Source organism: Myotis lucifugus, unplaced genomic scaffold (genome assembly GCF_000147115.1).
Source record: "Myotis lucifugus unplaced genomic scaffold, Myoluc2.0 scaffold_507, whole genome shotgun sequence".
Classification (NCBI taxonomy): Eukaryota; Metazoa; Chordata; class Mammalia; order Chiroptera; family Vespertilionidae; genus Myotis; species Myotis lucifugus.
The window spans coordinates 216,083-226,976 of NW_005871555.1; the positions used below are offsets into that span (position 1 = coordinate 216,083).

General features: G+C 55.5%; 1 protein-coding gene across 1 annotated transcript in view; it reads left to right on the forward strand.

The window, feature by feature from the left end:
• Positions 1–1,369: 1,369 nt before the first annotated feature.
• The window catches only part of RGS5 (regulator of G protein signaling 5), a 31,431-nt gene continuing 21,906 nt past the window's right edge, over positions 1,370–10,894 (forward strand). The window contains exon 1 of the mRNA XM_006103773.3: positions 1,370–1,491. The gene's annotated coding sequence lies outside the window, so the exon portion shown is untranslated. The remainder of the gene's footprint in view (positions 1,492–10,894) is intronic.

The following is a 10,894-nucleotide window of genomic DNA, read 5'->3' on the forward strand; positions in this document are numbered from 1 at the left end:
ATAAGCATATTAAAATGTATGGGTAGCCATTAAAATAATAGGATACGTACCCATCAAATGAGTCAAGCCTAATAAAAAGGAGTAAATAAACTTCATGTTTAGAAAAAGGATAAAAAATGTTCACGCAGAGTATAACCACATGCCTGATCAACAAATGGAAAAGGAATTACACTTACCAATTATGAAGGGACATAGACTATTGGATTTGAAACATGGAGATACGTTTTTTAATTAAAAAAAATACCCAGAAATTACTAACATTGGCCACTACTAATCAAAACAAGTGAGGTAGAAATATTCATATCAGACAAGATAGATTTGTGAGCAAAATTCATTGAAAGGACAATCATAGGTATTAGATACAGATTCTTAGAAAGCCTACTCAGTTAAAAGGTACAAAGATCATGACCTTGTAGGGACCTAACAATAAAGCTTCAAAATGTACAAAGCAAATACTGTCCCAGTGACTAGAACTTGAAAAATCATCCCACATTGGGAATATTAAGGAATTTCCATCAGTAACTGATACACAGAAATAGTCACCGTAGCTACAGATGTGCAGGGCCATGCCTGCCCCAACAGAAAGACATACATGTCCACGCACATAAGGGATATTTACCAAAAACACAGCAAATTTATTTCAACAGAACGTAAAATTTCCAGACCACGTTATCTCAACTGTAATGCAATTAAATGCAGGTTCACAGTGAAAAGTCTTCCTTTAAAAATTACACTTCTCGGAAGAAAACTACAAAGACAAACCCCTAGATCGCTTAGTCATGGGTGGTTCTCAACCTTCCTACTGCCGCGACCCTTTAATACAGTTCCTCATGTTGTGGTGACCCCCAATTTCATTGTTACAAATTGAACATCATTAAAGCATAGTGATTAATCACAAAACAATATGTAATTATATATGTGTTTTCCGATGGTCTTAGGCGACCCCTGTGAAAGGGTGGTTCGACCCCCAAAGGGGTCGCGACCCACAGGTTGAGAACCGCTGGGTTAGCAGGTACTATAAGGAAATAGCAGGGAGGTGTCCAGGTGTTGCTGCCTTAGTCTACGTTTTTATCCTTCATCCCCGGGATCGTGGGATCTGTGTCCACGGGGCCCTTGAGGTCCTGCCAGGGCGCGACCTGGATGGACCTGAGGCGCTTCCTCACTGCTTCACGCCGAGGCCGCAGCTGCGGGGGCTCCAGACCCCGTGGAACAGGGGACCCTGCTGCGGATCCGCAGCCCGGGGTCTGCAGGCCGCCTGGCCCCGCCCCGCCCCGCCCCCTAGCCCCGCCCCGCCCCGCCCCTGCGGGCTCTGGATTGGCCACCAGCCCCGCCGGCGCCGGGGCCCCTTAGAGTCGAGAGGGAGCCGGCCCAGACACTCCCGAAGTGAAGTTCCTTCGCAGACGCATCTGCTGAGACTGTGCTCACAGCGAAGAGCCCGCCGGCAACATGTGCAAAGGACTGGCCCGCCCTGCCCCACTCCTGCCTGGAAAGGTGAGCTGGCTCCGGCTCAAGCGCGGAGATAGGGCATCTGCTGGGGAGGCACCCAGAGCCCTGGGGGTGGGGGGGGAGCAGGTGGACGGGGAGATAGGGCGTCTGCTGGGGAGGCACCCAGAGCCCTGGGGGTGGGGGGGGGGCAGGTGGACGGTGCTTGGTGCAGGGGCAGCTGTCTCCGCTGTGAGCGGGCGAGGGCTGGAGAGAGCGGAGCCAGGACAGGGACACCCGGGGACCCTGTGCCCTGGAGCATCTGCTGTGCGTTCAAGGTCCAGCAGGACTCACACCGCACTGCCCGGCTCCAAGCCTGGCTCCCCCATGCCCTCCGAGTGAATCGGGCAGCTCCCTTCGTCTCTCTCCGTCTCAGTTTCCCTCTCGGTAAAAGGGAGCCAAGCTGCCTGCCTGGTCTGGGTGTGAGGGTTGGTGACTGGAAAGGCAACACCACCTGCGCCCCGTGACCGTGACCGTGACCGTCCGCGTTCGCCAGGTTGGGGGGCGGGGGGCAGGGGCTTGCGTGGCCCAGGCCTTTGACTCTCCATAGAAGGAAGCAGCAGGGCTGCGGACAGAAGGCGCTGGCCATGGAGGTCATTTATCGGCTGCCATTCTTGGCAGATGGAGACGCCTGTGAGCCCCCTGGCTCCCTTAAGCTGGACAGTTTTCTGGGGGATCGTACGTGTCTGGGCGCAGCAGTTAGAGCACCTGTCTGACTTGTTGGAAAATTTAACCCACTGTCCTGGCCGATGCAGACAGGAGGGCGTTTCTCAGGAGTGGGTCTGAGTAAGGAGGGCCAACCTCCGTTTCTTGAAGGGAACCAGGTGATCCCTGTGCGCCCGAGTCGCCCCTGGGCGCTGGCTAGGAAGGCCCTGCAGTCCAGGGGGCCGCTGGGACTTCTTGTCTCTCAGCTCAAGCCTTCTTTTTGATGACTTTTACCCTAGAAATAATCTCCAGATGCTGTTTAAAGAGAAGCATTATAGCAAAGGGCTTGTCCCCAACGACACTGGGACTGGAATGAAACCTGCTCTTACTTGCTGTTGTCAGAAGCACAGATTATGATTAAAGAGATTCATGCAACAGTAACGAGCTGCCATGGTAGATAGGTTGTAAGCAGGGGTGGTGCTGGCCAGGTGTCAGTGCTGGCGGCTGTCGGTGCCCGCCTGTCCCTCTCTCTAGAGAGGCGGGGACAGGAGAACACGGGCAGGTGAGGGAGGCGCCCAAGTTCCCTGAATATGAGATGATGCCTCGTTAGTTCCTTTTCTATTTTTGCAAATCTGAGAATCGCAACCTGCCTGTCACAACTTTAAACAGATCTAGAGCCCACTTGTTTGAAATCCTTCCGTACTTTCCTGTAGTGGCTAGAGCGCCCCGTATTGTTTGGGGAGCGGTCGGCTCTGGAGTGGTTGGGACATCGGTGTGCCGGGCGTTGTGTGGGCCGTGGCGCCCGCCTGGCGTTTGGTCTGTCACCGGCAGCTGCCTGCAGACGGTTGGCCGTGGTACTGATGTCGCCTTGATGTTCTTGTCAGCATGCACCGCGCTCCCCGGGCCGTGCGGACAGAACGCTTCCCGCACTGACCCGCTCACCTCACGTCTGATTCACTCAACATTCAGTACCGCTTCTTGTCCCTCTTAGTGCACAGTCCGCTCTGAGTCCAGGACATGACTAACGCTCACGCAGGACCTGTGGAGGCGAGAGGAGAAGCGCCTTTGGCACGGGCCTCCGGAACCTTTCGATTCTCTGCCATCACTGTCCCAGTCCTTGAATGTCTTTTTCAGCATCTGGTACCATTGTAAATGGAGTCACCGTTCCGATCGCAGTGCTGCCTGAGTGGGGCTGGCAAACATGGAGGTGGTGAGCCTTTAGCACACGGTACTCCTGGAGAGAACCCGAGACCGAGTATCCTAACGGGAAGGCCACATTTGAATTAATGCTTCCCAACCAACCTGCCTCTCCTGGCTCCGCTCTCCGCCTCCCCGCCCCACACCCCCATGCTCCCACCTTTCATTCCTTCTCTCGAAGGGAACACGGTGAGGCTCCGTGCTTACAGGCATTTACATGAGCCAAATCAGGACAGCGTACGTGCATTACAAAACCGCCTGTTTTTAATGGCAAGCTCCATGAAGCGTTCAACTGGGAGCTCTCCATTGCCTTGGAAATAGAATTCGCTTACAAAGCCCGAGTACCTCGTCATTCGTCACAGTGGAAAGCGCTGGTGAGGAGCAGACTGACGGGCTCAGTTTGGTCACGACCTGAATTTGCACCCTCGGGCCAGTTATTCTCTCCCAGGATTCTGTTTCCTGATGCAGCAAAGGAAAGCTTGGTCACTTGTTCACTAATGTCCTTTCCAATTCTCGATTCACTTATTTTTTTAAATATTTTTGTTGATGTCAGAGAGGAAGGGAGAGGGAGAGATAGAGACATCAAAGATGAGAAAGAATCACAGACCGGTTGCCTCCTGCTTGCCCTCCACTGGGGATCAAGCCCGCAACCCAGGTATGTGCCCTGATGGGGAATTGACCGTGACCTCCTGGTTCCTAGGTTGACACTCAACACTGAGCCACACCGGTCGGGCAATTCTAACTTCATTTAAATAAAGTGAGAAACACCCAGTGACTGGCAAGAGATGTTATTAAAGGGACATTTTCCTAAATAATTTCTCTCTAAAAGTTTTGGAGCAGAAAAGAGTCGATGAACGAAAAATGGCCAAGAACCACCTGGTGCTGCCGTCTTGGCTGTAGCCGCAGGGACTCCGATGTTGATGGACAGGGGTGGGTCTCACTGCTGTGGGGGGCTGTAGCCTGCAGGACCCTCCCGTCCTGGCGCGTGGAGAAGCGCCAACCCCCAGTCAGCCCTGGCGTATTTATGGAAATGATTCTTTCTTTACACATTTAGATTTTTGAGACTATTGCCTATTTAAAGTCAACGTTGAACTCACATATTTGTAAATATTTAAAGAGTCCAAGCATGTGAGCCACCAGGGCCACCCCCAGCTGCTCCCTGTGGCGCACTGGGACGTGTGCTGGGGGAGGACGGAGTTGGGGGAGCTGAAGTCTCCCTTTCCCAGGGACTTTCAGCTTCGGACTTAGCCTTCTTTTGAACATTCATTTTATTTCCAGAGTCTCTTGAATTTCTCTGAAGAAGTTTAATTTCTAAAGTGAACGTTGCTCTTGGGGAAAAGATGAGAGTGTCCCCCAAAATGTACCCATAACATGCAGTGGCGGGTGCCTATGGCTGCCTTTGTCCTCGCCTGTGGACAAGTCCTCTGCCAGTTCAGTCTCAGCCCACAGGGCGGTGAAGGATAACGAAGACACAGCTCCGGACAAAGGATGTCCCCGGGATGCTGACGGAGGGCCACCCCCTCCACCTGTGCAGGTGGCACCACAGAGGCTGCTGGTGTGGGTGCTTTGGTCCCCGGTGCACCCGGGCCTCTGCTGGGTCGAGTGCGGTGACCTGGGGAGAGTCGGGAGCTGCGCACAGTGAAGGGGCAGGTGACGCTGCTCCCTCGTTTCACTAAACGTTCGTTTCCCTCTTCACTGACGTCTGCGGTCTAACGTGGACGGTCTGGACCCGAGAAGGGCCTGTCAGCAGGACCACTCCTCACGGAACCTTCTTTTCAGAGGCGCCAAGGCTCCTGGGCTGTGGGGCTGGACACATTGCTTTCTCTGCAGCACGAGCGAGTCCTGCAGGCAGCTGAGCTGAGTTAAAGGCTGTGGCCATGAACTGGGGCCAAGGAAAGGTCATGCGGACAGACCCGGGGTCACCTGAAGCGCAGGCCCGAGAGAGTGGCAAAGTCTAGCTGGGTTTCGTCACCCTTTCGGGAGCAGTGAGTGTGAGGCGGGCAGCAGCCGGGGGAGCCTTGCCGTAGGACAGTGCAGATATTTCAGTGCCACTGTATCATGTGCAGAGCGTGGTGGGCTGCTTAATGAAATGGGGGGGGGGCGGAGTCACTGAGAAAACCTTTGTTTCCATCCTTATTGATGAAACGGCGTTGATGATTTTCCTGGCTCGCCTTTCAAACCTTCACACCTGCCTTAGCTATGAGGGCAGAAGGCCCTGCAAGGACATGTCGGCCAGTTTGGGAAAAAAAGAAGAACTCTGCCCTCTGTGTTGGGATCCCTGTGAAGGAGTAAAGGCTCCCAGTGCTAAGAAAGCGGGGGGGGGGACCTCATGGGGCTCAGGGAGCTTTTGGTTCAGGGAGAACTCTGCCCGAGTTACAGGGGGTGATGCCTGCCTAAGGCTCACGATGGCCCCAAACAGGCCGGGCAGTCAGCCAGGTCCGGCCCGAAAGAGGGAGCGAATCCGGCAAGGCAGCCGTGTGCAGATGGGGGCGGGGGGGCTGCCCAGCGTGGGGTGCTGCTCAGCATCTTTGCACAATCCATACTCTCTCCCCAGCCCCCGGGGGTCGCTGGCTTCCCCATCGCCGGTCCCTCCGGGACACCTGTCGGCCCAGACCGCAGGCACAGCTCAAGAGTCAAGAGAGGTGCTCAGGGGAAAGAGTTTTATTGCCTAAAAAATGAAATTATCCAGAAGCCAGCCTGTGCCTGGCACGCAGTAGGCACTGAATAATCCAGGATGGCAGGCCTGCAGCTGTTGGCGGACGTCAGCAAACTGAACTGCTGTTTCTCACCAGCCCTGGACACGCGGCCCCTGTCACGCGGCCCCTGACACATGGCCCATGACACGCGGCCCCTGACACGCGGCCCCTAACACGCGGCCCCTGACATGCAGCCCCAGTCATGTGGCCCCTGTCACGCGGCCCCTGTCACACGGCCCCTGACACACAGCCCCTATCACGCAGCCCCTATCACGCAGTCCCAGTCACATGGCCCCTGACACGCAGCCCCTGTGTCCTCACCTTTCTTCTAGGCCTGTGGTCCGGGCGGGGCCTGTGTTCTGGGCTGGGCTGAATCCCAGATCCCCACTCAGAACCCTGAGATCCCAGAGCCCAGGCCTGGCAGCCCCGGGAAGGCCCTCTGCTTTGCTTTTCCTTAGCGAGCACTGCGCACTGTTAGGGGAGATGACACTAGGTGGCTGGTGCCTCTGAGGCCGTGCTGAGGGCTTCTGTCTGTCCTCCTGGCCAAAAGGCAAAGGACCTCAACTTTCATTAGTCCCATCGGGGCCCCTCACGGGTAACAGGGACCAGAGGCCCGTCTTCCTGCCTTTGCAGTTGCCCTCGGCTCAGGTGGCGGCTGCACTGCCCAGCTGAGTGCCCGGCGGTAGACAGCAGGACCGCGGCTCGCGTTTGGCTGCCCCAGAGGGTGACTCTAGAGAGGGCAGTGTTGGGGATGTTGAAGAAACCCAGAGCGAGGAGGGCTGTGGCCCAGTCCATCCGCTGCCTTAAGGCCACCGGCAGCAGTGAGGCAGAGGAGGGACATGGGGTGGGGACGCTGCCTGCGCCTTTCTCGCGGGGTGAGTCTGAAGTCACCCCACCTCCCCCAGCTTCATTTCCGTCTGTAAGTGAGGGGTGTATCTTGTTGGGAGAGGTGCTGAAAGAAATAAATGAAATAATGATAAGACTTATTTCTTTTTATGCTTCCTCATCATAACCTCATCTTTTTTAAATAGCAGGTGAATTTGTAAGAGAGTACAGTGTGTTTACCGTGTCATCCAGAATTCCTTTGGCAGGCGTCTGTTTGTAAAAGCCATACCAGCTCTTCATAAAACATGAGGAGACATTAAAAGCCATGACCACGCTTAAACATTAACAATTCTTTAATATCAGGAACCTTCCCGCCAGCATCCAAACACCCGCCATGGTCTTTGCATTCGGAGTGTTTGAACCAAGATCCGAACGGGGCCCCGTGTGCTTTTGCTGTTATTGGACTTGTTACTATTAGGCTGATAACCCAGCCCTTGACCAGCGTTCCTTCTGCACTTTACTGGCTGCGGTTATGCAAATGCAAACACACGAAAGACCCAGAGGGACAGAGGCCGTGCTCATCTGCGCGGGGACGTTCGCCGTCCTAGTGGGAGCACTTGACAGAGCGGGTGTGGGAGGTGCCACTCCCACCAACAGTGTGACGGAGGGGTTGTCCCCAGTGCTTGTCCCCACCCTTCACGTCCCCTTACTGACTGCACAGAGCACCTCACCAAGCGCCCCCCACCCCCGGCTTCTCTACAGGAATCTGTGTACTTCGCTCCGCACCTGCCTCCCAGCAGGGAGGGGCCAGCCCTCTTCCCGGGGGGCCTGCCGAGCTGGCACCCATGCACTCACCCCACCCCAAGACTGGAAGGGCGGCCCAGGACCCCCTCAGGCACAGACTCACACAGACCCAGGGCTCACACTGAGATGAGTTGAGAGTCCCTTAACTCCCCCAATCAAAGGCTTCTGTCTTTATTTGAAGAACAGACCTCTCAGTGTAACTGGCTCCATAAACAGGGAAAGGGCCCCGGGGGTGGGGGGAGGCGGGGGTCCTGGTGGGAACCCGGCCTCCGCTCACGGCAGGGCGTGGTGCTGGCCGGCCTGCCCGGGCTCATTACCCACCTGTCAGAGAGGGGTCAGCGCGTCGGCCCCGGAGCGCACAGCTTGCCCACTCTGTTGTTTCTAGTTGGGACACCGTGTTTGGGGAAAGGTTGCATTTCTCCTCCGAGTCTGCACTCACCCACAGCCTGCAGGGAGGCCAGGGAACTGACATTCGGACTGGAAGCGCCATTCAATTAAACGTGCGCTTTTCCTTCCAGCTCTTTGGATCCCAGTGAACTAAACCAGGAACCCATATTTCTTTAAAATACTTGTGACAGCCCGGCCAGCGTGGCTCCGTGGGTGAGCATGGACCTATGAACCAGGAGGTCACAGTTAGATTCCCAGTCAGGGCACATGCCCAGCTTGTGGGCTCGATCCCCAGTGGGGGTAGGAGGCAGCCGAGCAATGATTCTCTCTCATCATTGATGTTTCTCTCTTCCTCTCTGAAGTCAAGGAAAATATATATATTTTTTAAAAATACTTGTGACAGTTCAGAATCAACTCCCAGTTGGTGAACAGTGCAGGTGTGGATGCGGTGGGCGCGGCTGTCCTTGTTCTGGTGGGTTCTGTGAAAGGGAGGGAGGCCTCGGATTCCCGTAACTCTCAGGGGGCCCCCCATCGGCTCAGACGTCGGGCTCCTGACGGTCCGAGAGTCCTATGCTTTGCTCGCAGTTACTCCAGTTCCCTCTTAAGAGTCTAAGTTCCCTGTGGGCAGGAGGGCAAAGGTGAGGTGAGGACGGACAACCTGACCTTGGGGGTGGCACCCCGACTGCTTTCACCCCACGGGAGGGGGGGCCCCTCACGCCCAGGAGACTGCTTCTGGCGCACGAGCCCACGCCAGGCACCGTAACCCCAGCAGCTCCTTCCGCCTGGAGGAGGGCACAGGCCTCGAGACCAGGCTTGGGAAGCAGGTCCTTCCAGGGAATTCTGTGGGGCAGTCACCTCTGCGCAGGAGGCAGTGTCCACACACACACAGCCGACGCTCACGCGTCCGGGCCTCACTCCCCCGACCACAGCGCTCCTGCTGAGTCCCCACAGGGGTTTCTCTGCGAGGCTGCTCAGTCGCCGTGTCCAGATGAAATAGCTCGGCTTGAAATGCTGTCCCTTCACAAGGGAGCCGTTCGGGGTGGAAAGGACTCAGCCGAGAAGCATGACTGCCTCAGACAGTCGATTCCTGGTAAGCATGCGGCTTCCCGAACCGCAGGGCAGGTCACCCCGCCTCCCACAGGGGTCGCTCTCCTTCCCACGGCTCCCCAGACGCCGCTCAGAGCAACACCCAGCCCCTCTGGACAGTCTCACTCAGGTCCCACGACTCTACATTCTAGAAAGATGCCGGAGCTCTCGCAGCCAGAGCTGCAGCACAAGGTGAACACACCTGACAAAGGGCGCGCTCTGCCCTGGGCCTGCGTGTGGCCGGCCGCTCCTCCCTGACCTTTGCTTGTACAGAGCATGTGTCTTCTGATGAGACACCCGTCTGGGGGGACTCGGGAAGCTTGGGAAGAATCGGATGTTCATGAATGATGTCGTTGGCAACTTATTTAATAGTTTATGAGACACACCTGCGTCAGCTGGCCCGTGCGCTCAGCGCAAGGTCACAGTGCAGGTCACACCGAGGCCTTTCTCAGAAGAGCCGGTCTCTGAGGTCTGGGCAGGGGCTTTCCAGTCTGACTCTGCTTCTGCATCCCTCAAGTCACCAACACAGACGTCCTTGAACACTCACATGCATGTGTGTGCTCACACACACGTGTGCTCACACACACACGCGTGCTTACACACACGTGCTCACACACATCTGCCCACATGCCCACCTGCTACTTTCTTGACGTGGAAAAAGATGGATTAAGACCCACGCAGACAAGTGGAATGCGCGTGAGGATGAGCCTGCTCTGAGGAAGCAGTTTCCTCCCGCGGGGCCGGAGCGGGGGGGGGGGGGGGGATCCCTCTCCCCAGGCGAACGCCCGGCTCTCTCCCGCATCCTCGGTCGCCTTCTGCATTTTCTCTGTAGCTGGGCTTCCTGGGAAAAGCTCTTCGTAAGCGGGGATTTTCTCAACGTTCTCATCCACGGGCTCAAAAAGACTCCTAGAACTTTCTAACTGCCCCCTGGCACCTACCCTCCAGGTTCACTGGGAGCAGCAAAGCTGTGTCCCTCCTGGTCCAGACGGATGGCGTTGTAACGAGGCTGAAATCGGAGGGTGGGTGGCTGGACTGCAGCTCTGGTCAGCCACTTAGGGACACATTTTATTAAACGGATGCTGGCTCAAGACATGGTTCCTTTCTCCATAGAAGACAAGAATAGCAGAGACAATTGACAATCGGGACCATGTACACATGGGCATCTTGCGCCGTTTTGGTCCCACACGGGCACACAGTGAAAGTCTGACCACTGGAACCGACGATGCCTGTGTCCTCTCCTCCCCACGAGCAGCTCAGACTCAGACTAAGAGGAGCAGGTCGCAGAGCAGCTTCTTCTGCAGATGAAAGCAGGTCCAGACCACAGTGAGCGAGGAGTCAGGCAAGGTCTCCACATGTCCCTTCATTTTATTTTATCTGATGAACTTTAATTAATGAATTTTGTGTGTCTTTTAAAATATTTATTCTTCTTTCAAAAAGTTTTCCTGTTTTGTTTTTAATATTTTTATTGATTTCAGAGAGGAAAGGAGAGGGAGAGAGAGATAGAAACATCAATGATGAGAGAGAATCATTGGTCACCTGCCTCCTGCACACCCCCTCCTGGGGATAGAACCCGCAACCCGGGCATGTGCCCTTGACCAGAATTGAACCTGGGACCCTGCAGTCTGCAGGCCGTCGCTCTATCCACTGAGCCAAACCAGCCAGGGCTCTTTCAAAATGTTTTGGTGACCAAACTACAGTCATTAAGAAGAAAGGACTTTTCCCCCTGCTGTGCATGAGCTGCAGCTAGAACAAGGGCGACACGCCCGAGAGGT